At 57.0% G+C, this 23,704-nt stretch overlaps 1 protein-coding gene across 2 annotated transcripts in view; it reads left to right on the top strand.

Moving 5' to 3' along the window:
* The first annotated feature begins 11,777 nt into the window (after positions 1-11,777).
* Positions 11,778-23,704, top strand: part of SLC6A1 (solute carrier family 6 member 1) — a 147,541-nt gene continuing 135,614 nt past the window's right edge. For both annotated transcript variants that reach the window (XM_058678513.1, XM_058678512.1), the window contains exon 1: positions 11,778-11,916. The gene's annotated coding sequence lies outside the window, so the exon portion shown is untranslated. The remainder of the gene's footprint in view (positions 11,917-23,704) is intronic.

The following is a 23,704-nucleotide window of genomic DNA, read 5'->3' as shown; positions in this document are numbered from 1 at the left end:
CAACAGTATGAGTACGAAGAGGTGGGGTTACTGAGGCAGGGCTCCCTGTGGGCAGCAGGATGGTGGTCCCGGGGGGTTCTGATAGCCCAGGTAGAACACACCTGGAAGAGTTATCCCCAACCTCAGGTGAGGACACTTGGGCTCAGCCCTTACCTGACAGTGGCCAGCATTTCTGGCTTGATGGGTGGCATCCATGGTGGGCTGTTGGTGAGGGAGGTGCCAACTCTGGCTGGGCAGAGAAACTATGTAGAGTCTGCCCACAGTGCTTGGACACGAGCAGTCAGAGGGATTGGCTGAGGCTGGGGACACAGGGTTGGCTCTGAGGTGGTGCTCACAGGCCACAGGGAACCTCTACCCTCCCCTGGGGCTCCTGGCGTGTAGGCTTGTGGCACAGCAGGCTAAGAAACCTAGCACTCCCCCATTCCATATCAGACAGCCCGGTTGGCGTCCCGGCTACCTGAACTTCTGATCCTGCTTCTTGCTGATATCCCTGGAGTCAGTTCAAGTACGAGTACCCATGCTCCCCATTAGGCAGACTCACATGAGTTTCTGGCTTCAGCCTGGTCCAGCCCTACCTGTTGCCAGTACTTGGGAATTAATCAGTAAACGAAAACAAAAAATCTTTGTCTTTCTTTTTGCCGATATGCCTTTCAAGTAAGCAAGCGAGTTTTCTGAAAGAGAAAGGAGTGGTTGAGTGGGGGGGTGGGCGAGCATCCTGGGATCAGCTCATCAATTCACTTTGACCACTTCCTGTAGTGTGGAGCTGGGACTTGGCGGGGAGCTGCCCTGATCACAGCCAGGCCAGCAATGGCTCACATGGAGCAAGTGATCAGAGCCCGGTGACAGCTGTTTCCCCTCCCCAGCCATCCCCAGGCAGCTCCTCTGATCTTCTTGCCATCCGCTGGGCTGCCACTCCCATCCCAGACCATGGCAGGTTGACCCCAGGAAGGAGAGCAGACGCTAGAAAACTAGCTTGCCTTAAAGCCTGCCCTGCTCTGAGGGCCACACATTTAGCTGTTGTGAGAACAGGGTCACTTTCCAACCTGTTTCTTGTAGAATCCTGGATCTTATCATCTGTTGGCAGACATTGCTAGAAATTGACTTGCATCCTTTCTGGCTCAGTGTGTATGTGCTGGCAGAGGTCTAATTAAAAAAAAAAATTTTTTTTAAGATTTATTTTATTTTCATTACAAAGTCAGATATACTGAGAGGAGGAGAGATAGAGAGGAAGTGGAGCTGCTGGGAGTAGAACCAGCGGCCAGATGGGATCAAGGCAAGGACCTTAGCCACTAGGCCACACCGCCGAGCCCAGAGGTCTAATTTTAAGATGGACTTGATCTGGGCTACCTTTGGCCCCAGGCTCCCTGGATGGAGCAGTGACAGAGCTGGACTCAGTTGTTCCCACACTGGCTGTGCCTGTGGGCAGACTCTGGCTCCAGAACCTGTTGCTTCCCCCAACTGGGGCCCCGAAGACCCTTCTGCCTCCTCCCCATGCTGGGTCCCCCACCTGTTCAGAGGGGAAGTAGCATCTCCCCAGGGCACAGACAGCAAGAGGTATCCACAGCTCAAAGCAAGCTCAAAACCTTGGGCTCCAGGCTCAGCCTAAAGTCAGAAACCCCTAGAGAGGGGGCTCACTGGCTGATTGCATGCCGCTAAGAGAGCTGACACCATGGAGCAGTGTGCAAGTGAATGTATGCCTGTATGTGCATCTGTTTACATGTGCATACCTCAGTATGTGTGCATGTTATATGTGTACATATTTTTGTGTGGTTGTACTGCATGTATGCATGTTCTGGGTTCCTGTGTTTGTGTTTGTATGTAGTGTGTGTGCGCACATGTGCACATGCCAGGGGGAGGCCTGTAGTAGCAGGGTCGGCAGTGGGTGGCCTCCCAAGAGAGAGACAGCTTGCTCTGACCGGAGAATAAGGACAGGGACAGGGTACCAGGCCACTGCTCTGGCAAAGGAGGCCGGAAGATTGGGGTGTTATGGGCGTGGCTTAGGGAGCAAGGAGGATGGGTGGTGGGGAGTGGGAGAGGGGCTGGATCCCCAGGAAGAAGTCCAACAGCCTGGTCCGAGCTGCTGGATGTGCTGAGGGGGCAGTGGGGGCTGGCACAGCCACTGGGTACCTCAAACTCGCTCAGGGAGAGCGTGGAATTGGCGTTTGGCGCTGTCACAAGCGATTAATTCATCAAAATTGCAGCACGCTGGAAAACTGGCTCTGACTCAATGGCTCATTAATGCTCAGCCTCTGATGGGCCCCACGTGCTATTTAAAGCCTCGGAAGAAAGGCTGACCTCCTCCAGGCGATGCCTGCCTCTCACTGCTCCTGACCGGGTCCTCTGGCGGCTGGGGGTAGGTAAGGGTCTGGGTTCTGGACTCCTCTCATGCCAGTCTCTCTCCAGGTTGAAGGAAGGACAGGGATGCAAGTTCCCGTCTGGGCAGGCAACAATCTTGTTCTTTATAGTTCCTGGCCTCCTCCAGGTAGGTGCTGACCCAAACACAGAACAAACTCAGAGAAACATGCTATGCGGTGCAGGCCAGCATGGGGACAGGTGTTTTTATCTGGTCTCAAGTGCTCTGTGAGTTTGGGGGGGAAGAGGTCAAGAAAGGCACCCAGGAAAAGGGCATGAGTTGGTCCTACGACCAGCTCCAACATCGTCTCCTCTTATCCCCACCTGATAGTAATCATACCCATCTTACAGATGAGAAAACTGAAGCCCAGTCAAATTAAGACCCCAGAGACAGGGGTTGGGACTTGAACCAGGTCATGCTGAAGATGTCTTCTCCCCACACCCCTACTCACTGCTTATAATTATCTCCCAATTGTACCTCTGGCTGTGCTGACCAGGTGTGCCTGGGTGGAGGGCTGGGGGAGGTGGGAGGAGCAGGCAAAGGGAGGACAGGGGTTCAGCCACCTGGAGCTGTACATACACGTGTGAGGACTCCAGGAGGGCTATGGAGGCAGCCAGGCCTCACCAAGCACGGCTGCTGCGGGCTGCTTGCTGTGTGCCCTGCTGACAGGGACAGACAGGGCAGGTCTCACGGCCGAGGTTCCCGTTCCTGACCCTTCAGGGAGCCTTCCTGTCCTCCCTGTCCCTGACCTGTGACCTCAGATGTCCTCACAGCTCCCTCCCAAATGATGAAACGATAGGAATCCTTCCCCTGAGACTTCTGTGTCTAGAACAGGGACCCCTGCCTGCTCCTGGCAAACCAGCCAAGTGTGGCTGGGCAAGTATGTGGATGCCTGTGTGAGCAAACACGTGCACATACCCACTGTGAGTTTGCAGGCCAGCTTGTGTAAACTCTAGGGCAGGAGACTGGCAGGAAGCAGTGGCCATGGCTTTGGTGGCTCACAGAGTGAAGGTTAGTCCTGAGCGTCTACTGGTGGACTTGGTGGACATCAGGGCCCTTCTCACTGTCAGCTGCACCCCAGGACCCACAGGAACACTTACCCACAGTAGCAATGGGCAGAGAGAGCGCAGAAGAGCCAGGTTGGCACGCAAAGCCCATGCCCAGAGGATGCATAGCTCTCCCACTCCCATCCTCGGGGCAGCACTGACCCCTGGCCCAGACCAGGAGTCAAGCGTGGCAAGTGTGGTCTCCTAGGGACCACCCTCTGGGATTCTGTACACCTGAGAAACCAACTCTCATGTGTGCTTGCATCTGGGGCAGGGGACATAAGAACACGTGTTCCAAGCTGCCCCAGGGTTCCCTGTCCTACACGTTGCAGGCACACAGGCTGCTGTTTCTGTCTGTGCCCCACTGGATGCCAGTTTGTCAAGAGCCTCGGGGTGAATGTGTGGATGCCGGCATGTATGTGCCAGGAAACAAGGGTTTGCTTGTGCACACACATACTCATGTACATCTGCTCCCCAGCCACAGGGGCTGCCTGAGTGCCGCATGCTTGCACCCCCACCCCTGCCCCAGCATGAATCTCTGAACTGGAGCAGGAGCCAGCCTGGCCCGCAGGAGGTGAGATGCTCAATTTCCCAGCTGATGGTTTAGCGGCTCATTCACCCCTCATTTGTGGCCATCTGTTACCTTCCCGGCTCCACCTGGCCTGCTTCGCACTGCAAAGGCAAGACAGGGAGGCTGCATCCTGCTCTCAAAGGCCAGCTTTGCAGCCGGTCTCCAAGCTGACCCTAGGACCACACTCTTCCAAGGAGGATTTGGGGGTCTCTAAGAACTGTGGACCTCCCAAACCTCTAGTAACACTCCCCCCGCCATTCCCAGGCTGCGCCCCTGTCCCTGTGGTCAGCCAGCACAGGTTGTTCCTTGGTCAGCGCTGAGTGACTACCCCTCAGGAGCTGGACCTGCACACACAACACCCCCCCATTGACCAGTTCTTGTGCTTAACACATGGGGAAACTGAGGCATGGGATACTCACAGCAACCTTGGGGATCTTACCCTTTTTTTTTTAAAGATTTATTTTATTTTTATTACAAAGTCAGATATACTGATAGGAGGACAGATAGAGAGGAAGTGGAGGTGCTGGGATTAGAACCAGCGGCCATATGGGATCAAGGCGAGGACCTTAGCCACCAGGCCACGTTGCAGAGCCCAGGAAAGGGATCCAGGCAACTCAGGTCACCTCGTCTAGAAAACCTTCTTAAGTAGCCTGGAGCAGCCTGGCCTGGGGCTTCATGGGAGCAGGAAATCGAATGGGGGAACCCCTGGGGAAAGAAGCAGCCATGCCATGCTCCATGAGAAGAGGACTGTGGTGAATGAGTAGCAAGTGCAGAGGCCCTGGTGGGCTGCGGATGGAGAGAGCTGGGGTGTGTGTGGGAGGTGTTAGTTATTTTAAAACAGTTGAAGTTCTAGTTATTACAATATTATTGCGCGCAGCTAATTCCTGCAGCCAGGTTCTTTACTGTGAGCTGAAAACGCCAGATGCAACGAGGTATCTTGGGAGGTTTATTCCAGCGGGGCAGGAACAGGATGGAAAGGGGGGAAACTGAAGGAGAAGAGAAAGAGGCGCACCTGGGGGCTTTTTTGTCACTAAACTATAAATATCCATACAGATATTGGCATCACTGTGGCATGTGTAGGACCACTTTCCCCGGTGACAGTCAGAATTCCTGGCCCCTTTACTCTGCCTCCTCCTGCCATAGTCCCTTGACTGACCTGAGAAGTCCCCCCAGACAGGTGTGGCAGCCACAGAAGGCCAGCTGCCAGGGGGAGTTGCTGATGCTCCAAGGGGCAGCCACCTGTCATGGCCAATGTACTGTCTCCTAAACCCACACATGCTGCTGTTCCAGGGGCTTCTTTAGCTGTCCCTGCAGAGGCCTGAGCTCCAGGTGCTGTCCCCAGGCGCCACTCACACTGCTGGGTTGGTGCTCAATGGCAGGCTCTCTGGGGCCAGGAGGAGGCTTTTGTCCGTCTCCATCACACCTGTTCCCTGGGGCTGGGCAGGGACCTCTCTAAGCTTCCACTGTGGCCCATTCCTCTGACAGTGAGTCCGGGCTGCAGGGGGCTGGCATACCGGCCCCAGTAGGAAGAGAAGAGGGCACCCCTTCTGTGAACAGGCATGGGGAGGCATCATTCAACCCCTGCTGACACACACATGTGATCAGAATAGCGAACCACAGACTGCCACCTGTGTGGTCTTTGCCTGTCACCTTCCGGCCATGGCAGAAATCCCTCCCTGGTGTCTCTGTCCAGGGTAGCCTCAAGGCTGTGGCGATCCCAGCCAGGGCTGGCGCCTGCTGTCTGCAGCAGATAGTGACTTGGACAATCAGGTCCTGCCACCCACGGGAGAGACCAGGCTCCTGGCTTTGGCCTGGCCCAGGCTCCAGCTCTTACTTGGATTTGAAGAGTGAATCACTGGAGAGAAAATCTCTTTTTCCACCTCCCCCTTTCAAATAAATAACTAGATACAGATATTTTAAAAATAAAGAATTGGAAACCCAAGTGCCTTCTGGCAGGGAAGGGCTGCAGTGACCAACCTATCATGGGGGCACACAGCACACACATTCTGTTCAGAAGAGTGGTCTGTGTGTGCCACACTGAATGTGGGTCTCCTCAGAGAAGCAGCATGGCCCTGGGCTGTGGTGCTGCCCACACCCAAAGATAGCAGCATGCACTGTTCTTGCTGTGCCCACCGCTCTTGCGAGTGAGGATAGAAGGTGAGGACCCAGAGGAGCTGCTGCCCCAAGGACTGTGGGTTCACAATGGGGAGTCCCCTGGGGTGATGCAGAACACGGTGGAAGAGGGAAGATGAGGAGCAAAGTAAATGAAGGGAAGAATGAGGAGGGAGAAAGAGATGAGGCAGGATAGATTCCAGCAGGTGCAGAGATGCCCTGAGTGGGTGCCCTGTTCCTGCACTTGTAGCCCGCCCAGCCCTGTGAGAGCCAAGCTGGTGGGCTTCAGCTCCCCTCCTCCCAGTGTCGCCTCCCCCAAGCTCCGTATTGGAGAGGACCAGAAGGAACCTCAGGGCTGGCACTGCTCCCTTGCCCCTGATTGTCCATTGTTTCAGAAGGAGCACTTCCCGTTGGGCTTCCCTCTCTCAGGCTCTATTCCGGGAGGTCAACAGCTTCCGTTTGGGATACAAGTGCCAGCCTGCGCTTTTTTGCAAATGCCAGTGCCGGGATCAGTTGCTCTTCAGATGGCCACCAATGAAAACAGAGCAGGTGTTGGGGGCTCCTGGGTTTTCTGAAGCCAAAGCAGGTGGAACACCACAGCCTCGGTGACGTCCACTCCTCGCTGTGAACTCTGCTGCATGGTGGTGGCTATGTCCACAAAGCAGAAGGGACCAGGGCCCAGCCAGGAGTCTCAGGATGAACCCTACCCCTTACTTGCAGCAGCCTACCACTCTTGGAAATCAGCACTGAGAAAATGAACGAGGTAGTCATGTTAGCTGCCCCAACTGCGCACCCCAGCCCACTGGGGAGTGTACAGTTCCACAGACCCCTGCCTTCTGGAGCAGGTGGCCATCACTGAGGGCTGGCAGGAAGGGTGCCCAGACCCCAGCACCCTCTCTCTTCAGAGGATGACTCCCAGCATTTGTCCTTCTATTGCCCACCTGGGCAGCTGGCTCTCTCATACCTGGTGTGTGTGTGTGTGTGTGTGCAGAACGCGTGTGGTCTGAATTCATTGCCCATCCCCTTCATGCCAGCTGCCTTCCCTGCCTTAGCTCACCATCCACATCCCTGCTGGTGCTCCTGACATGGCTTATACCCAAGTTCTCCTCCCCAGGAGGCCCCCCGACTCTGATGTCCAGATGCCAGCTGTGGCTACAGAACATTCTAAGCTTCAAGTCCTCTTGCAAGCCTCAGCTAGGTGAAGCTCAATGTCATTTGTGGCGTTTGGACCTAGAGCAGTTTTCCCTGGCCTTTTTACAGCCTCTCCATGTGCACAGAGGAGTGACCAGCTCCTGTTGCAGACTTGCTGCCAGCCGGGCCCAGGCCAACCTCAAAGTGGATGCTGCGGTGAAGGGTGGCCGCCCTTGAGCTCTGCTTGAAAGATCTAGCCTGCATCGGCACTTCCCTGAGATAAACCATGGGATGGGCCTACCAATGAACCTCACATGCTTGAAGTAACTTCTTCTGAGCACAGACCCAACTAGTGATGCAGCAGGGTCAGCTCGACCCCAGGTAAGCCCTCGACCTCTCCCTGTGACAGCAGAAGGGTGTGTGTGTGTGTGTGTGTGTGTGTGTGTGTACTGCTTTGAAGGAAATGAGGCAGGGGTGTGTGGGGGGGGGGGGCATGCACCTTTCTGATCTTTCCAAACTGACAATGAGGATGAAGCCAAATTCACTACCTCAGAGCTCCTGCCATCTGAGTCCACAAGAGCTAGAATGAGCAGGGCCAGTGTCCCCAGCAGAGGACACAGCGTGAGGGACTGAAGGTGGGGAGCTTCCAGCAGCTCCTCAGAAGGGGAAGGGAGCCGGGGCGGGGGGGGGGGGGGGGGGGGGGGGGCCAGGTGGAAGGGCGGCCAGGGCCCAGGCTCCCCTGCTGGGTGTGGGAGGAGGCAGGAATTCAAGCACAGAACCCTGCCGTGTGCCAGGCTTTGCAGGACAACAGGGAGATAGAACTGAGGGGCTGGAGAGGCAGGAGCAAGACATGGGAGGGGATTCCAGGGCAGATGGATCCCAGGCAGCTGGACTCGATGCTGACAGTGTTCTCAGAGGTGGCGGCATTGGTCGTACCCCTGGGTCTCCATGCTGGACCCCCAGTGATGAGTGCAGGCATGGAGACTGCTTCCAGACGACAACACAGTGAAGATCCCTCAAGCAGCTGCCACATAACCACCAGGGCATTAGTGGGTTTCCTCCAGGCAACCAGGGAAGAGTGGCCCTATCTGCATTCCCATTCTACAGACAAGGCTCAAAAAACATGGGGCTGCTTGTGTAAGATGTGTGCTTGCTGGGCCACCTGTTGAGGGGCTGGGAGGTAGGGCAGGCTCAGCCCCTGCGCCTGTACCTGGTCCATCCCTTGAAGGGACGTTGGCCCCTTGGCAGGGGTCAGCCTGAAGTGGTATTACAGCACTTGTAACCACGACCACAAACACTTGCAGACCCAGCAAGTAGGCAGCTGCAAACAATCTGCCCCAGCATGACAACAGAAGCATCTCGTGCTGTGGTCCCCCATGCGGTTTATTGTGCTTTCTCGAGTGGCGGCACACCACACTGCAGGGACTCCCCTGCTAATGGGGAGGGGGAGGAGTGTGAGGTACCAGGGCCGCTGTGAAGGCACCAAGTAGCTCTTTCTGAAAACACACAGAAGACACAGGGGCATCTCTTGGGCCTGCTGCCATCCTGGCCAGCTTGGAGGTGAAACTGTGTGTTGTCATGGAGACAGAGGCAGTTCTGACCTGCTGCCACCCAGGCCCTAGGGCAGTAGGCAGGAGAGCAGACCTGGGCAGGACCATCTCCTGAGCTGCAGCCAAGCAGCCTGCTGACCTGAGAAGCAAGGGCAAAGGGCACACAGGTGAGGAAGCCGAGGCTGAGAGACAAGGATGCCAGCCCAGGTATGTCCACAGCAGCGCCTGTGGCTCAAGAAGAGGCCATCTGGGCTGGGGACAGAGCCCTGGGCAAAGTGAACAGGTCAGCAATAGCCCCAAGCTGGCTGCTCTCCTGGGTGTCTCCAGGCCAGTGCCCTGCTTCCTACCTGCAGTGAGAGATCAGAAATGTAACTGCTGGGCGTCATCTTCCTGGCACGGTGCCTGGGGTGAGTGGCTGTTCTCCCCAGGCCTCAGTTTACCCACAAAAGGGTTTAACTAACATTCAAGAATCACACCTAGTGAATAACCAAGGAGTTCCGCCAAGTCAAGTTAATACTGACATCAGCAAGAAGGGTTTCAGAGGAGAATGCCTATTGTGAGCTCGGCCAGCTATCAGACTCTTCCTGCCTCAGTCTTACAATCCTACAACTGCCTCTTGCCATTGGCCCAGCCTTCATTCCCCACCCCCACCCCTGCAGCCACCTGCACACCTGGCCAGCCTGACTCGGTGGCTCACCAGTGCTTGCTGAATCCCTCACAGGCTGTGCTGTGCGTCTTGCACTCAGCAGGTGCTTGGCGGACATCCGTGGTGTCAATGAACACACGGATGAATCAGGCTACTCGAGCTTCAGTCATCTGCATTCCAGCCGCGAGAGTTTTGCAGACATCCATGCATAGTGTCTATTTTTATTTACCTAAATATTTTTTCTTTTTAGATGAAATAAGAGTATCTCAGAAGGAAACTTTACATCATCATGGAACTGGAAGGCCAGTACTACTTGCCAGAAATAAGCCTCCAGGAAAGCAAACACCAGGACAAGCTTGGTGCACAGCACTATCTGCTCAGGCAGCAGCTTTGGGCTTCACGCTCTCGGCTCGGTCAGGGCTGCGGTGCCATGTTGAAGACACCAGAGCACCAACCAGAGACTGTGGGCGGGCTCTTGGACTTTTCCGGGGAGGTCTCCTGGCTGCCCGCAGCAGGCAGGTTGGGGATATAGGTTGAGGGGTGGGGGCTGGGCGCAACCCTTACTCACAGGGTTGTGCAAGCTCTCTCTCTCTCTTTGAATTGTTTTATGGCACAGTTTAATAGGCACTGGGGTTTCCCTTCCCCCTCCCCAAGTTCCCCCCATCCCCTCTGTCCCCCCCTCCAGTCTTACAACGGTGTCTTTTGTGAATTTTTGTACAGGTTCTCTTGATCCTCCAGGAGAGCCCCAGGAACTGCTCAGTACTGTTAGCTCTTCGTGTTCTTCTGCATGGTGCAGTATCAAGCTGAGAGCTAGAAACGCAGGTGCCAGGCAGTCATGGGGCAGGGAGGGGGGCGTCCAAAGGCACCTCCTCTAGGAAGCCTTCTCTGACTGACCCTAGCTGCCCCGTGCTTGTTTTCCTGGCACACAGGGCTTGAGAGGGTGTCTGAGGAGAGCCTGCCTTACACCCCTCCACCTGGCTCCTGGCCTGTCCTTCCCAGATCCCACAGGAGGAGCTAACGGCCCATAAGACCTGGTGAACATTCAGAGTGACAGCACCAGCAAAGAGACAGCAGCAGCTGCAGCCCTGAGGACCACCTTTCCGGGGGACCCCCCAGAATAGACCAAGGTGGCTGGGCTGCACCACGGGGAGGGGAAGGCAACCAGCAAAGGACAGCATAGGACAGAGCGAGGAGGAGGGGAGTCCAGGACTGCAGAGAAGGAACCAGTGGAGGATGGTGACCACAATCCCAGGGACCTTTGCAAAACAGGGCAGAGGCCAGGGCATGGCAGTGTGGGAAGGGCTCGGCAGTGTGGGAGGGGCTCATGAGTGCTGGCCTGGCTTGACTGGGACAGACCCCTCTCTCCCACAACCCTCACATTTTCCAGATCCAGCCGGATCTGGGGGTATTGTGCAGCGAGTCAAGACACTGCCTGTTATATTCCCTATGGGTGCCAGTTCTTGTCCCAGCTGCTGCACTTTGCATTCAGCTTCTTGCTAACACCTGGGAAAGCAGTGGAGGATGGCCCAAGTGCCTGAGCCCTTGCACGCATGTGGGGGCTCTAGCCTGGCCCAGCCCTGGCTGTTCTTGCCATTTGAGGAGTAAATCAGTGGATGGAAGATCTCTCTCTCTCTCTCTCTCTCTAACTCTACCTTTCAGATTAAAAATAAATTTTAAAAACCTCCTGGACTTGGAAGCAGAAAGGCGAGCGCTCTTCTCAGCCTGGGTTTCCCATCTGTGCATCCACACCAGGCACTGTCGCCATGACCCACCCCACAGTGGACAGGTCGCCGGTCCACCTGAGCTCCCTGCCCAGCAGGCAGGGAGCAGGCAGTGCCCACCAGCGGCCTTCACAGCGACCACAGGGAGAGAGGCGAGAGGGCAGGCACAGAAGCAAAAGGTGACCCCAGGCAGACAAGAGAAACGCCCAGGGGGCGATCTAGGAGGCCGGGCCCAGACCCTGCAGGAAAAGGGGAAAAGAAGAAAGATGGAGGAGAAGGAGCAGCAGATGGAGGAGGGGGGGGAGAGGAGGGGAAGGTGGCGGGTGGGAGACTGGGAAGAGGAAGGGGGAGGGAGAAGAGAGAAGGAGGGAAGAGAGGAGGGGAGGGAGAAGGCAAGTGGGAGGCGAAGGGAGAAGCCAGGGAGAAAGAGAAAGGAGAGAAGAGGGAAGGGAAGAGAGGAGGAAGGGGGCCGACGCCCGAGGGACCCGGCTGCTGGCTGGGAAGCTTCGAGCAGCTGGCGGGCGCGGGGCGGTGGTGCGGACAGGGCCCCTCCTCCGGCGGGGCGGGCTCCCGGCGCCGGCCCCGCCCCGCCGCGCCCCCCGCCCGCGCGGGCCCGCGTCCTCCTCCCGCCCTCGGAAGCGCGAGCGAGCGGCGAGGTTGCGGGCGAGCTTCGCCGAGCCCAGGAGCTGAGGAGCGGGCAGCGCGGCGCGGCCAGAGCCCGGAGCGGCCCCGCGCCCCGAGCGCACCAGAGCGGCCGAGGCGCTCCCCGCGCAACCCGGGCCGCAGGTAGGAATGGGCGGCAGGCGTCGGGGCGCAAGGCGTCGAAACCGGGACGGCCCGAGCGGGACGTGCTGGAGTCCCGAGCGACCGCTGCGGGCCGGGCGGGTGGGGGGCGGACACCCTGAGATTCCAACCCCTTCCCGTGTTCCCTCGCCTGGGGCCAAGAGGAAGCGCCTAGAACACTACTGTGACTCCGACATGCGCCCCAGTGGCCCCCAGGGATACGCAAGAGGGCCCCTCCACAAGAGGGGCGAGAGGCCCCCTTGCCTCTGCCTGATGGCGGTGCGCCTCGGACCGCCGAGCAGGCGCGAATGCCGCTACAGCCGTCGAGGTCGATGTGCCGTGCCGGTTCCGGTGGCTGGCGGGCGCAGGGACTGAATGTGTGAACCGCGTTTGAGAGACCGTGTTTCCCAGGTTTAAAGCTGGCTGAGCTTCATTTAATTTTGGACAGGCTTTTGCCGGGCTGAGGACGCCCAGGGAATAGGACGGTTTCTTTCCATTCTGGGACAAGCTTAAGCTCCAAGAATCCGGGACCCGGGCTGAGCACACAAGCGCGCAGCGTCCGCCCTACTTTCTCTTGGGAGCTGTGGGTTGCACAGCTCCCTGCATGTGGGCTGGAGGGCTGTGTCAGTTACCTGACCCCGGAAAGTGAAGAGCCACCTTCCCTGTTTTGCCTTTCGTTCCTGGCAGGAGAAAAAGGGACAACTTTGCCTGCCTGCCCTGAGCAGCGACAGTTGCGTGGTCCCCTTGTGTGCGCCGCGGATTCCCACCAGTGGCGCCTGCAGATGTCCTGTGGTGTGCTTGCTTGGGTCTTAAGGCAAGGAGCCCAGACTAGTGCCACTGAGGCTCTGTGCTAATTCCCTCCCCCAGTAGATGAACCCCAAGGAGAAAATGGGATTGAAACAAACAAAAAACAACCAGAAGCCAACATAACAGCAGGTTTCTTGCTGGTGATGTGGCTGGAACACCTGCTCCTCCCACCCTCCCCAAGCTCATCCTTAAGCAGGAGAGGAGGGAGCAGTGGGGGTGTATAAAACGATCTTTGGTGACACCCCAAAAGCAGATCCTATCACCTGGCATGGGATTTGGGATCAATCTTTTGTTTCTGTGCTGCACATGGGTGGGTATTTGTCGAGGTGTGCAGGGTGAGGTGTCAGGTGCTGGTTATTGCCTGGACCCCATCTCTGGGACCCCAGGAGCAATGTGTTTATAAGCCAGTTGGAAAGTGTCCCCCAAGTTACAAAACATGGGTGAGTGGGGACCCCAGGCTGGCTCCCTCTCTCTAGAAGCATTCTTTCTGGGAAGGGTTCAGCCACCTCAGAGTCCCCCCACCCCCACCCCAGGCAAAGGCAAGGGACGAGAACTTGCCATTGGATGTGTGAATCCCAGGGGGAGTGGGAGGACTCTCCCCGGAGCAGGAGGGCAAAATGGCCTCGGAAATAAATCTTGAGGCCCACAGCAGACAAAGGCAGCGTTCTCTCCAGCTGAGTGCTGGCCCAGTGGCCAGTCCTTGGCTGCCAGACAGCGAGACCCAGCATGTCATGTGCAGCATCTGGGCAGAAGGGTTCCCTGGGAACCACAGAGGGAGGGAAAGCAGGGTTCTGCTTGATGTGGGGTCCCATACACCAGGAAACCAGGTTGGCTGAGAAGTGGGGTCCCCTGGGGAACATGGATGAGGCTGAAAGGGGCACCCGGGGTCTGAAAACTAAGTGGTGTTAAGGGTAGAGATGAGGCAAGATTGTGTGACCCTGAGCTGAGAGCCTACCTTTCCTGGCACCCCAGGTTTCACGTGCCTGGAGACCCTGGGACATGAGCTGTTGTGCATTTGTTTACACACAGCCCAGCACGTAAGAACTGTAGAATAAAGCTTGTGAGGACATATACTCCCACCTGTCATGTCGACCTGTTCTCGGGGCCTTGTTGGCATCCACGACCAGGGATGCCTGAGCTCTGGCTGAGGGTTGGCTTTGGACCGGGAGCTGGGTGACCTTGAGGATGGAGTCTGCATTTCCACTGGAGGGGTTGGAGTGGTAGTGGCGTCTCCCACTGTGCCAGGCTTCTAATCCCTGCGGCTGTCCTGTGCAGCTGCTAGGATTCTAATCCCCACTTCGGAAGAAGGAAGATGGGCAGAGACAGAATGACTTGCCCAAGGTCACGTCGCTGGAGGAGGAAGGGGTGGATTTTGAGCCCTGCCTTGTGATAACCGAGCCAGCTCCATCCATGGCACGTCTCCGGGCCTTGCTTTTCACATCTGTGAAGGGAGGAGATGGTTAGTGGCACCAAGACCAGGATTTCAGGGTTGACAGCCGTGCCCTTGGGTTTTTCTCCCATGCGGGCACGGGCTGTACCGCTGCCCTGCTGGCATAACATATGCCAGGGGCCACATTAAGTGACATGCCCCCAGTGCCAGGTGGCTACCTGCCGTCCTGTAAAGATGCTGTTCCGAGGCTTGGCTGCCATCTCGATGCCTGAGACAAGACGTGGCCCAGGTCACGTGCCACTGGGAGACGTCTTTGTTCCCTTTCTCTCGCTTATGGGGAATGCGGGCAGTGTCATCTACCTCAGCAGCTGTAGCCTTGCCCATTGCCTCCACCCGTGAGCAAGTGGGAGCCCACGCCGGTTCCCGTGGACTGGCTGCAGGTATGCCTCACTTCCCCTTCATACCAAGCAGCCCCTGCCCTGATACCAAACCCCCCTTCTACCCCTGTCACATCGCTCCCCAGCAGGCACTGACACACATGTCAGCAGAACTGCCTGTCCTATGTGGGAGCCGCCCCAGTTTTTGTGCCTGCGGAGTGGTGGGCAGGGCACAGACCCCGCTGCCTGGGAAACGACCTTGAATTGGCCCCAGGTGTGAAGGAGCCTCCACCCCATCCCAGTTGGTGCTCTTGGGTCCCATGCACCACTCTGTGGTGTGGCATACCCCTTGCATGGGTGCGACAAGGAAGGTGAAGGGAGAGGGGCTGGGAGACCTCCCAGGAAGTGTGGCTCAGTGTGAGAGTGGGGGACCGGGGTTGGCCATGGAACACCTTCCTCCATCCAGTGATCTGGCTGTGGCTAGAAGCCATGGAGGCAGGGGAAGGCAGCTAGTGGCAGAGGTGGGAGCGGCTTGGCACGGTCACAGGTGTGAAAACAAGCTGTGAGATTCCAGCACAGGCCTCACATTCAGACATTATCAGACATTAGCGCAAAAGGGAAGCACCCGCCCAGCGTTGTTTCAGGGATGCTAGCTGGAAGGCTGGTAGACATCAGCCATGGGTTGACCAGATGTCATTGCACTAAATTTTCACAAGCCCCTGAGAGGTACCTGGAATAATTATTATCCTTAGGGGAGAGGAGAGAGGAAGAAGAGGAAGGGGAGGAGGGCAGTCATGGCACTTGCTGCTCAAACCCAAGCCCAGCCACACTTTGGGCTTTAGTCCTGCACGCTGCCATGGTGCACTTGGCTGTGACTATGACCTTACTCCCCTGCCCTCCCCAGGTTCCATCACTTGAGCTTGACCCCAGCTCTGGAGACAGCAGTCTGGCTACTGCTTGCTGACTGGGGGAGCTGAGTGGTATAAGAAATGGGCTGTGCCATGGTCCCCACAGCTGTCCAACTTGGGATGGGACAGAGGTGCCCAGCCTGTTCCCACATGCCTGTGACCTGGGCATTCCATTCAGTTAAAGCTGCTGTTGATGCCAGACCCCTGGCCACCTTGCCCTAATGTTCCGGCATCCCCCAACTGCTCACCACTGTCTTGCTGCATTGGGAGCCGTGGATGCCAGCCTGAGGAATCCGTCAGTTCCGTTTACTGCGATCTGACATGACGCTGAGAGTGGCATCCGATTCCATGCAAGCTGCCTGCAGCGAATGACCTTCTATTTTTACATTCCTCACAAATTGGAAATTACAAGGAGGCCAGGTCTTGCGGAACGATTGGCTGTGGCACTCTGCAAGCCAAAGATGTGCAGCTTAGTGAAACAGACCCTGTTAGGATACCAGGGGTGGGGAGACTGGGAGGTCCCCCTGTCCCCCCCCAGACTAGGCCGGGCAGTGCGGGAGTTAGTGGCTGTCCTGGACAGTGACCTGAAGCCCTGCCCACCTGTCGGCTGCCCAGTGTCTGCAAAGATCAGTGCTTGCTGCCAGCTCTCGAGTTGACTGACGGACAGTCCAAGGTCAGAGATGCCCTGGAAGGCATGGACAGCAGGTTGCTTTTGTGCCCTTGCTGTTGGATAGGCGGTTTGGTGCGGGGAGAGGTGAGTGGAGACATTGGGAGTCTGGGTTGTGTCAGCTGTGTCTTGGTGTGATCTCGGTGCTCCCTGCCACGTGAGCAGTAAAAATGCCTGTGCAGCTGCTCGTGCGACAGGCTTCAGAAGCGGCCCTTGTGAGATCCTGGAGAAGGATTCCCAAGTCAGGATGACCTTGGCCTGGGTCAGACCCCTCTGTCTTAATGCTTAGGTAGAATGTCATAGAGCGTTTCCTCTGGTGAAGCCTGCAACAGTCAAGTGGGAGCTGTGAGGCAAAGCAGCAGTATTGCTAGTGTGGCTGTAACCGTCATTCATCCCAACTTTCAGATGGAGAAACTGAGGCTTAGCAGGTTGTGAATTCCCATTTCTGTCTTCTGGTTTCCCAGCTGATGAGAATCACTTAAGAAGTCCGGATACGATTTGGCGGAGTGGAGCCGCCAGAGCCGGAGCTGGAGCCGGAGCAGCCCGCGTCTGGCGGAGGTAGAGCGCACGGCAGGCAGATGCTGGGCGGAGGGCATGGCTGTGGGCCTTGGGCTTGCCTCAGCTGAGCTCCGGCCAGGGCCTGATGTTTCCTTGACCGTGCCCAGCGTCTGAGCCTTGAGGGCCTGCACACTGTCAGCTCCACTGCCACCAGGGAGTGCCCCAGTTCAGGATTGTTCCCTTGGGACTGGAGGGCAAAGCATGTGAGTGTGTTTGTTCTCCCTGTGTGGAGAAGTGCGGTGATGGCTCTCAGGCACACGTGTGTGAGTCTGGCTGAAAACAAACGGCGGGGCCACTATGAGAGTGCACAGAAGGGGCTGCGGCCTTGGCACCCAGGAGGGCACAGCGACCTACAGAAAGAGGAGACCCTGAGGGGGTGGGAGCGGGGAGTGCTGGCTGCAACCCGCTAGACTGTCACTCACTGCCCTGTCTTTGGATGGTTACCTTGTAAAGACTGACATATCCCACACCTTCTGGAAGATTCCCATCAGGACCCAGGGGGTGGCCAGACACCTGAGGGTATGCCATGTGTCTCCGGTGCATGATACAGCCGGGATCCCTCCCGGGCCTTAGTGTATGGGCCACCTCAGCACTGTCTCGGGCTGCTGCTGAGGTGTGCCGCAGCTCCTCACCCCTGTTGGCCAGCGGGGTGCACAGCCCAGGTCTCCCCAAGGCTGGACCCCGTGTCCTTCCTTCATCCTGTTCTGCTCTTTCAGAAGTGAAGTGGTGTCTCCTTGACCCTCACCCCCAGCCCAGCCTGTCGTGTCTCCAGCTTGTGTAAGAGCCAAGACGGAGGGAGAGCAACACAGACCCAAAACCACAAAGCCACAAGCCCCCGGTTTTCCAGGAGTTCCCTGGGAGACGTTGGTCCACAGGCCCTGGAGTTGGCAGGGGTGTCAGTCAGAGAGCCATCCAGGATTTACAATAATGACTGGGCTCTTGGCCAGGGAAGCAGGAGCAAATCACGGACATGGGGTCCAGGTGCAGCTTCTTACTCAGCAGGCTGTGGATGCAGCACAGTCCAGTCTGGCCGCCCCCAGCTCTGCCTGTGACCAGTGCTGAGCTGACCCCTCAGAAACGCTGACGGGGACCCTCAGTAAGGAAATCGAGGCTCAGGCTGCACCCAAGGCTGCACTGGGGACTCCCTCAGCTGGGGCAGAGCCACGGGGACCTGAGTTTGCAGCCCCAAAAGGAAAATGGGAAATGACACCCTGTCCGGGCCCAGCCCCGTGAAGAACTGTGGGCAGGTTCCTCGGCCTCTTGGGCTTTGTTTTTTCTGTCCCAGAAGTCAAACATCTGGGCCAAGGAGCAGGACCCCAGGCTGCGCCCAGGCGAGCTCTCCTCCTCCATTTCCCAGAGACCAGTGGGGTGGGGATAAAGACCCTGATAGGGAATGCACCAATGGCACAGCAGGTGCTGCGCTGTTAATTATCCTGTGAGGACTCACCAAGTCGCTGGCCCGGGAGGAGTGCTGCTGTGCCCTGCTAGGCTGCCAGCAACATGCTCAGAAGTAGTGCCAGGGATCCAGACTGGAACATAGCCGCCCCCTTCCCAACCTGGGAGCCTGAGAGGAGCCACATGGCTGAGGTTTCCCCTCGCCGGCCCCTCCCCTGCTCAGGGTCAAGCAGCCCTTTGGACCAGGCTCCAACTTTGTGGTGGCCACTTAGTGGGCTATTCTGGGAGGCCCGGACAGGTCATTTCCAGGGCTGGGTGAGGGCAGCAACCAGGTGGAGTACCTTACTGGGTGCCAGGCTCCACAGTAGCACGAAGGAGGCATAGTGGCTGGCCTTGGAGAGGTGCTCACGGTCAAAGCCATAAGCCCTGCATTGCACATGTGCTGGGGACTCTCAATAAGCTCTTTGTCCCTTTTAATGTGGCTCCTTCAGTAAGAGCCGGGGTAACACACAGGTGGGCTGTCTGGGTGGAGGATGGGTTGTTGTCAAGCCTTGCCCTTCCTAGTCAGGTTGCACAAGATTCACAGGAAGAAAGGGATTTGCCCCTTGGGCTGGGTCACCACAGGCAAGTCCCCTGCCTTCTCTGAGCCTCAGTTGGTACATCTGTAAAATGGGAAGAATGAGGTTATGCTGCCACAGGTAAATACACTCGCTACTGCCTCCGGTCCTGGAGTTGGAGATGGTACATTGTCCTGGAGTTGGAGAGGTCGTCAGCCAAATCAGACTCATGTGTGTCCTAGGATTTAGAATTTCACTTAAATCCCCGGATTACCTCCAGCAGCTCAGGCACCACATCCTTGACTTACTGGCCCCCGGAAGCCATGTTTCAGGTTTTCCAGGGCTGCAGAAAATCCACTTGTTTTGGATACCCCTGTGTCGTAGGTGCATAAACCGAGGCCTCGAGTGGCACCCTTCTGTTGCCAGGTCCCGCAGGTATTAGGACCCAGAGCTTCTCACCCCTGCCCCTTGCCGGCCCAGCTCCGCGGTTGAGAAATTATTAAATAGAGTTGGTGGAAGGACTCCGGTTGCCGTGACAACAGAGCCCGTGTCCTTGGGAGATAATGGCGTTGCACAAGGCAGAGCGATGCACCGTGAATGCTGATTTGGGAGTTCTTGGCACACGCAGGGGACTGTGTCCTCAAGGGGGAGACCCGGAGCCCCGTGCCATGGAGGCAGCCATGGGGACACTGCCATGTCTGGTCCCCCACTTCATGGAGGGGCAGGGGAGAAGCAAAGCCGGGAAGGAGGCTGGCGCCCCAAGGGGCTGCTGCTCTGAGCAGTCCTCTGCTATGAGGGCAGCCCGACAGCATGGGGGCGCAGCATGGCTTGGTGGCCCACACTGTCCATCCCCTGTGTCATGTGACGCTTGAGCTTCGGTGTCCTCAGTCTGCAGCAGCCCTTGCTTCATGGGGAAGCCCTGCGCCCTGTCCCAGCCAAGTGTCACAAGGTGGGGAGGCCACCAGTGGGCTGTGATGGGTGGAGTGGGAAGAGTGCAGGAGATGGAAACTCAGGTTAAACACACATCCATGGGATGGGTGTGTCTGTGCACACGTGCTGTGCCTGCAAAGCCCCTTGGCAACAGGGTGTTCTGTCTGCCAGCTCCTCTGGGATGCTGTGTTGCAAGCCCTTCTTGTCCCTAGCCAGCTTAGGGCTAGCACCTCCCTCAAGGGGGGGTTGGACGACGCAGGGTTAACACCAGAGAAAGTCCAAAGTAAATCATTTGCATGCTGGCAGGAGACCCCATTACCAATTTTGGAAGCAAAAGGAGGGTGCTGGCAGCAAAGTGCTGGCCATTGAGATGCAAGCGACCATTTTGTGTGTTCCTGACTGCCTGTTCCTGGAGCCAGTTTGGGGGTCAGTCAGTTGACAACTGCTGTACCTGAGGTGTGGGCTGTGCAAGTGAAGAGGAGCCGTGGTGCCCGGACACTGTGCTCTGGGGCAGGCAGCACGGGTCAGGGTAGCTGTGGACACGTAAAAACAGCTGACATTTCACTGGGGTCTGAATGAACACAGTCACCGCAGGCTAGGAGCACACAGCCACCCTGGGTAAGCGCATGCAGTGAGTGGTTTGCGCTGAGAATTTGATTTGATCGATTGGCATCCCCCAGAAGATCCACCAGCCTCCTGTCTTGATAAAGCTGGCGTTCTGCCTACAGCTTTTTTCTCACCACTGTCTTAATAATAAGAAGAAACCATGGTAGGATGGATTAGGTATATCCCAGGTTATACCAGCATCATGCCAGAGCTGGGCTTCGAAGGCCCTGCCCTCACCTGCCGCGGTCCCTGGAGAGCCTGTGGCCTCCCCAAGGCATGCGGCTAGGCAGCTCGGGTTGGCTTGAGAAAACGAGCTCCAAGTGTAACATTCTTGCTGGCTCTGTTCTTGCCACGTAAGACTTTTTGCTTTCTGAGTGGAGGATGGGGGGGTTCGTCCTATGAAATTCTTTTCGAAAGCTCAGTGAATGAAGTGAGAACAGATGCGCTGGCAGAAATGAGCATTCGGTGGAGTCTGCAAAAAAAAAAAAAAAAAAAAAAAAGCCTCCTCTTGTGAGAAAATATTTTGGAGCCTGGAGCCTGACCCTTCAGCAGCAACAAGCCCACGCCCTCTCCCGTTCTCACAAAATATTCTCAGGCGACGACTGTCACGTCCTCTTGGATCCCGTGGACCTTCTCTTTGGTGAACGAGATGGCTTTTCTGTTTTGCAGATAGCATTTCACAGCACTGTCATGCTGTTTTTCAAAACCTCTTCACCGACCCCACTCTGAGGGGCTTGGCAGAGTTTGTGGGAAATGCGTGTTTTCTTTCTGTTGCATTTGACTAAGACCTTGCTGGGGCTGCCTTGCCTTTAGCACCCCCAACACCCCCAAAAGGGGCCATCCTGAGGCTCTTGCCCTTAGCCCTTCTCCCCTCCCCGCCTGCCCACAAAGGGGCTGTGCTGGATTTCTTGTTCTCATGCTGCTTGGTAAAAGAGCGCCCTGGAGTGGGCTGTGGTGGCTCCTGCTGTCCCAGATCTGGATGGCTAGCTGCCATCCATGGCCCCAGGGCGAGGTCTAGGATATCAGGTGCAAGCTGACAGTAACTGTGAGACTTGTCATAAGTGCAACAAATCCTTTCGCCAAACCCGCCAACAGGCTTTAAAATTCTTGGCCGTGACCTGCCAGGGAAAGCTACTGCCTGCATCACCGACATGACATATGGGTGTTAGTTCATGTCCTGGCTGCTCCAGTTCTGATCCAGCCCCCTGCTAATGGCCTGGGAAAGCAGCAGAGGATGGTTCAAATGCTTGAACTGCTGCCGTACATGTGAAAAACTTGGAAGAAGCTCCTGGTTCCTTGTTCCAGCCTGGTCTAGCTCTCACTACTGCAGCCACCTGGTGAGTGTACCAGCAGCTGGAAGATCGCTCTCTCTCTCTCTGTAGCTCTTTCAAAATAAACAAATAAATAAATGTTTAAACACAAACTTCTCAGCTGACCCCTCTCAGCCACACACATGTCTGTAGCCCTGGTCAGCCCACCGACCACCTGTCTGAGACCGCCGGGGCGATCCCGTGTCATCATGCTCTAGGTAGCACTTCTTGGGGGTCCCTGCTAGTCCTTCTCTGGAACGGGGCTAGTGACACCTGCAGAATCGTCGGGGAAAGGAAGTGGCTGCCGAATGAGGACCTGTGTGTGACCAGATGTGACTGACATTGGGCTGGAGGACGATGGCTCCGGCCCAGGGCCGCACCTCTGCAGGTGACAAAGGGCAGCTGTCCGTGTCCTGTCGTGTTGGCCGCCTGTGCAGAGCTGTTTTCTGAGCTCCTCCAGGCCCTTTCCGCTCAGGCCCCGGGGAGGCTTTGAAGCACGTTGTGAACAAGAACAAACGGGTTTCCTACAAGCACGTGTGAACGGGCACTGGGCAGTGGCCCAGAATACCAAGTAGGTCTCACATCGCTTTCACTTCCTGATGGGAATTCAGAAGGAAGAAGGAGAGAACCCGGGACATGCAGTAGCGATGCAGAACCTGGGACATGCACCTGTTCGCCGGGCCCCTGCGTCTGGCTCAGCCACCTCCACTCTCCATCCTGCCTCCTGTTATCCTTTCTCTCTGGCCTCCCTGCGTGCTGAGACGCTATCCTGGTCTCTGCTCTTCTGTTCTTGCTCAGCCGCCTCGGCCAGCCGTGTGGGCTGAACTTCGGCGCTTGTCTGGTCACAGGATGCTGATGTTCTGCGGGATGTAGGACAGGGTGGAGACACCTCACCCGGGAACACGGGAACATGAGTGGTAGAGTGGTAGAAGCAGGGCTGCGGTGGCCCCTCCATCTCCTCGTGGAGCCCTGGACCTGCCCTGGGGGCATCTCTGCACCCCAGGAAGCAGTAGATGCTTTGTGGTCAAGAAGAAGCCAGAGCGTGCAGAAGGCACCCCATCCCCTTCCTGCCTCCTCCCCACGTCCATCTCGCACAGCTGCCAGGCTTTCCTGCCATGTCAGCATTGCGTCAGCCCTCCCCCTCCCTCTCCCTGGCCTCTGCCAGCAGCCCCGTGGCCACCCTGGACCCACAGTGGAGAGGATCTGTCAGAAGTGTGGGCTTGCTCGGGCTGCCCTCTTGCCCATGTGCACACACTGCTGTCTGCTTGGACTCTAGTTTTCTCATCTGAGCAATGGGTATTATGACTGTGCCTGTTGGGCAGTGCCCAGACTTTGCTGTCCTTGTTCCTCCTGGATTAAGTGTGTCTCCTTTTCCCACATTTGAAACTCTGGGTTGCTACCATGTCTCCAACCATGCGCCCCAAATCACCCCAGAATCAGGGGTCAGAATAGATGTGAGGGGGATGTGCAGGAGGAGAAGAGGACAAGACTTGGAGTCCATGCAGGCACTGGGAGCCTGTCCTGTTCTGTGGCCCATGTGTGGTGGTTGGTGGTGGGGTGGCGTTGGAGCACAGGACGGGGAGGGGACCGGTGTTGTTCGTGGGACAGGGTGCTGGGATTCAGACCCAGGTCTTCCCTGTTCCTGGTTTTCTTCCTCTCCTCAGGTGACCCTCCAGACATGTCCCTGGCAGGGGAGCTGTGCCCAGCTGTCACAGGGCATTGGAGAAGAGCATGACTCCTGGGGGCCAGCTGCCTCCTAAGGAACTCTTCCTGGAGTCTGGTGAGGGGCACTCAGCCAGAATCCCATGGCTCCTGGTGGCTCCCAGGACCCCAAATGGGTTCTGCCATGCATGTGCAATAGCCCTTAGGCGGCAGACCACAGTTCAGCAGTCTCCTGAGTGGCCGGCCCTCAGGGATGGGGCTGGAAGGAGTGGCTCTCACACACCTGAAATGTGACGTCAGAGACAGGTAGGGTCCAGCTGCCCAGGGATTTAGCTTTGGTGGCCCCAACTGGGAGACTTCTGGCAAATTACTTCAGTTTTCTGTGCCTCAATTTACCTGTCTGTTAAGGGGGTGACGATACACAAAGTCACTAGCATTGCCCAGTGTGTTGGTGGGTGGGTGTGGCTGTGGCATGTTAGTGGGTGTGGGCTGCTGGCTTCCTCCCCACATTCTGAACTGTTTCGTTTTCCCACTTCGTTCATGGAAAGCTGGGCACGGGAGAGCAAGAGCCAGGACTCTGGGATGCCATCAGGTGCTGTGGACGCTCCCACCGTGGCCTGGAAA

This window comes from Ochotona princeps, chromosome 21, assembly GCF_030435755.1.
Source record: "Ochotona princeps isolate mOchPri1 chromosome 21, mOchPri1.hap1, whole genome shotgun sequence".
Classification (NCBI taxonomy): domain Eukaryota; kingdom Metazoa; phylum Chordata; class Mammalia; order Lagomorpha; family Ochotonidae; genus Ochotona; species Ochotona princeps.
Note: the sequence above shows the minus strand (reverse complement) of the source record. Positions and strands in the feature narration are given on the sequence as shown.